Source organism: Lytechinus pictus, chromosome 12, assembly GCF_037042905.1.
Source record: "Lytechinus pictus isolate F3 Inbred chromosome 12, Lp3.0, whole genome shotgun sequence".
Taxonomy (NCBI): domain Eukaryota; kingdom Metazoa; phylum Echinodermata; class Echinoidea; order Temnopleuroida; family Toxopneustidae; genus Lytechinus; species Lytechinus pictus.
In genome coordinates this window covers 22,749,405-22,754,135 of record NC_087256.1, presented here as the reverse complement: position 1 = coordinate 22,754,135, position 4,731 = coordinate 22,749,405, and the positions used below count along the sequence as shown (strand labels likewise).

The window sequence follows — 4,731 nt, the reverse complement described above, 5'->3', positions numbered from 1 at the left end:
TTATATGCTACTGAGCAATTGTATAATTATTGTAAATATGAAAAATTGAGAGCTGAAATTAAAACAATTGAATTGAACATTGCCTTCCTTTCAATTTATATTTTGTTTTGATAATTGTCTATTTTAATGTTATGTTAATCTTCATATACTTAAAATAGGATTATATGCTACTATGCAATTGTATGATTATTGTAAATATGAAAAATTTAGAGCTGAAATTAAATCAATTGAATTGAACATTGTAAGTAATCCCTTTTCGATTTTGGTAGATGGTTTGCAAATTCATCTTTATTTGTTTTTGTTATTGATATTTATAAATTATTCTACGGACAAGCTAGACTCTTGCTCTCACCTTGACTTTGATTTGGCTCCTGTCTGCTGTTTGCAGACTCTTTAATTTGCCCACAGAGGAATGATTATATTCAATAGAGCTTGTAGAATTTTGTTAGTTTATACTAGATGCCGAGTTGCTATGTTCTTATAATTTACTGTGGGTTTTGTTTGTGCTGCATTTATTTTGCATGTTGTCGGGTGCTGAAAACGAATGTATTTGTTGCATTTTTTTCCAAATAACTAGTTCAACCATTGAGAAACTACGTGTAGCATAACTTTGCTAAAGAGTATATGGTCTAAATCTAAAACTAACTTTTTACTGAAAACTAATTTTTATATTTTATATGATGTTTTAGCTGAAATCCATGGTCAATAATTAGATAATAATGTGTGTGTGTGGCCTATATCACGTACATTGCATAAAGCCCGGTCAATATTTGGTTTGGCCCTAAGAAAATACAAAAAACTGTTTTGAACAGCTTCTAGTATTTATTTGAGTTACTACTCATCAGAAATAACCTCCAACATGATTCACTATAGACTACTCATGGGGTTGATGTTATTTCACCGAAAGAGACATCATATATCTTATTGATTAGCCAGTACACTGGTCCAATGTGTGATTAATTTGTACTATAATAGTCCCTCTAGTAGAAGAAATACATTTGTATTTTTTTCCATTATAATGATAAGTTCCTGACACTACTGTATAACAAGATAAGTAATTTCAGGCCAATTCAATATTGTAATCCATGTAATTATTGATATGCTTATGATTCACTTTGTCATATATTGTTGAATTTGCTTATTTGTTTAATATTGAACTATTTATCTATTCTTAATACATTGTGTATTAAACAGAATTGTACAGAAATAAACTTCTGGACCCTAGACGGGAGATAATGAGTGATTGTTTGATTATTTTCCAGTGAAATGTTTTTGTTTTAGCAGAAACCAATTTGTTGTCAGACTAGTAATTCTCTAGTAGTTAGAGCTAGGCTAACAAATTTATTTAATCAATTCATTCACATTTTGATACCCCCGGCCCCCTTATGAGACGTGTCCCCATTCTGCCTTTCCGTGACTAAAGAAAGCAATATAGTGCTCCCCTGCAAAATTATAATTGAATGTGGAGGAAAATAAAAGGCATGGGAGAAGAGAGAGAAAGAAGGGAAGGAATGGAAAGGGAGAGGAGACAGAAAAGAGAGAGGACAAAACAAGAATATGAAGAAGAGGAGAGACGATGGACAGGAAAATGAAAGAAAGAGAATGAAGGGAATGGAAAGGGAGAGGCAGGCAGGGGCAGATCCAGGATTTTCCAAAAGGGGGGCACATTTCCGAGGAAAATTTGACAGGCAAAAAAAGAGGCTCTTAACCGAGAAGTAATATTTCGTCCTCGAAAAAAAAAAAAAGGATTTTAACTAAAAATTAAGGATATTTCGCCCCCGAAAAAAAATAAGCAAAAAAAAAGGGTCTCCACTTTTAAAAGGGGCGCACACTTCCGTTTTAACAGCATGTTTACATTAAAAAAAATAATTTTGCTTCTCAAAGGGGGGGGGGGGCACGGGCCGGCTGTGATATAGGAAAGGGAGGAATAGGGGGATAAGGAAGAAAGAGAGAGATAAAAAAAAAAAAGAACCAAAGAAGGCAAATTAAAGCCAGAATAGTTTTGCCCACCCGTGACTTATGAAGCTAAGGCTTTCCCCTAGTTCATCCACGTCCAATTTAAATTTCACATCAGTCTTGCAGCAAGGTGAGCTTGTACATTTTAAAAGCTCAAATTACCTTGAACTTCCATAAAGGGGTACTCTGGGCCTTTTATTCAAAATTTAAAACTAAATAAATAGAGAAGAAAGTATTCAAATCTGATAAAAAATAATGAAGTTATTGGATTTTAAAGTTTAGCAATATTTTGCGAAAACAGTTATGTGCACGTCGTTTTGAATATTCATTAGGTGGGCTGATGATGCCACATTCCCACTTTCCTTTTTCCTATGTTATGTTTTCTTATGGAATCATAATTGTTTCATTATTTCATACATGTTTGAATGATATGTCTCTCTTAATGAAATAAATTGCAGCAATCAATATCTAATGCAATATAAACCAGTTGTCAATCCAATTTCACTACTTCTAAGAGGAAAAAATTGTAGAAACCTTCATTTCACATAATAAAAAAAAAAAATGAGGATATGACATCAATTTGCTTATTGAATATTCATGAAAAAGTGCCTAGAACTGTACAGGAATAAAGCAAAACTTTCATATGTCATAATTTATTTGTTATCTTTGTCCGATTTTGATCAAATTTTCAGTATTTTGATTGCCCAATTTTTTTTTTATCTGTTCAAATCATAATTATCTTCAGCCTGGAGTATACCCCCTTTAATGGTAGCATTACACGCGTACACACCCCCCCCCCCCCCCCCATTTCAATTACAACTAGCTAGTGTTGTAGTAAAGGCACAAACCCTCAAAACCAAGTCATGGTAGCCAAGAGCTAGTCTGCTTTGCAAACCCTTCACTCGAGTTAAGGGTCTGAATTTGCAGCCTATAACGCCTTGTGTACTGGAAGCCCTGATCGCTCAGGATTGAAACAGCATTAAAGTTTTGTATGTGCTATAGCCAGTCTTTGCGTGGAGATCAAAGTTTCGATCAGAGTCTGTCCCTGCAGACTAACCCATGAAAGCCATCGTGTCATTTCAAACTTACAATGAACAGAACAATGAAAGAAAGAAAGAAAGAGAGAAAAAAGATAAGAAGTAAACTGAACAGCTGGCAAAGAAATATTAAAACCTCTAGGTCAGTGAAAAATATAGCAGTTTTTACTATAAATACACAAATTTTAAACTCGCTCCAAATGCGATTTTGTTCAGAAAACTTGACAACCAACAAATTAGTTGTTTACGCACCAAAATGAAGGAGGTCTAGGACAAAATCTCTCCATAATAATTAGAACCCAATTTCAATAAACCTTTTGGCGTTGATTCTACACCCATGTACAAAATATGGATAAAAGTTGGAACATGTATATTTCACGTAGGCCTACTACGTACTGGTAAAATATCTTACACTTAAATTCTAGTTTACTTGTAGTTCAAAATCTCCATGATGAAGAAAAATTGTTATAGGCACAAGTCTCTTTTTATTCAAATCTTCCATCTCATTATTAATGCTTTCTTGAAATTATTGTTAAATAATTCTCTGCCAAACATATTGACACACACACACACAAAAGTTAACATTGTTTAACCCATGTCTTGTCAATTTGAGATGTTAGACTAAAAACAAATACACAGAAAAAAATACAAAGGGTGTACTGGCTATCTGATGCATATAAGATTTTCACTATTCTGTCCAACTGACGAGCCAACTGTTAATTGATACCCATCTCTCATTCTCCCTCGGTTCGAGTTTATTTCAGTCTCTCCCTCTCTATCTCTCTTCCTCACTTGTTAGCTTGCAAGGCATACCCACAAACAAATGAGAAAAAGAACGCACTAGTAAAGGTAAAAAAAAGTATGAATATGATATTTTATTGCCAAAATGTATTTTAAAAAAAAAATTCTGATATCAAGAGGGTTAATTAAACATTTTTCTTGCTCACTTCACTCATTTGCAACTTTTTTATAAGAAAAATAAAATTGTTCCATATATGTTTGCCCCCTCCCCCCCCCCAAAAAAAAGGGGGTGGTGCTCATGTGTGCCATTAGCATGAGGCTTAGTGAATTTGACACAATTTAGCAACACTTTGATCAATTTTTCATTTTTTTCAGATTATCATTCAGACTTTAAACAATCTTGCTGGCTAAAGAAAAGAAAAGATGGAAAAATTTAGCAAACTTCTTACTGTATTTAAATCTATTAAGATATCATCCTTGCTTAATTTTTTGGAGCTTGTTATGACAATGTCAAATTTATTTCAGTTCCAGCACTATCATTATTATATTCATCATAATTATCAGTACTATTGTTATTATCACAGTCATCATCACCATGATAAAATCACTAAAGTGGAAGAAAGCAACAAACAAAATGCAAAAATTGCAGCAAAAATGCCGTGACCAGGATTCGAACCTGGGTTATTGCGGCCACAACGCAATGTCCTAACCTCTAGACGATCACGGCTTTCCACAGTGCTTCGCACGGTGAGTGAGGGGAAAATAGCGTTTATATAACTACGTTGTTGCCAATTTACAAGGCTGAAAGCCGATTTTAAAGACGTAGGAAATATATTGTTATATTTTAAGTTATATTCTATTTTTTCAATTTTAATTCCATCAGATAGTATAGATTTTAAATAAAATTATATATTTTTGGGGTATAAAACCCTTAGAATTTGTTAAAACACATAAACAAAACCTATGAACATAATTATAGATGAAGATCTCCATGCAT

The 4,731-nt window shown here is 33.3% G+C and overlaps 1 non-coding gene across 1 annotated transcript; it reads right to left on the bottom strand.

The window, feature by feature from the left end:
• Positions 1-4,389: 4,389 nt before the first annotated feature.
• On the bottom strand, positions 4,390-4,461 carry TRNAH-GUG (transfer RNA histidin (anticodon GUG)). Its single transcript has one exon. It is a non-coding gene; the product is annotated as a tRNA-His (tRNA).
• Between the last annotated feature and the right edge of the window lie 270 nt (positions 4,462-4,731).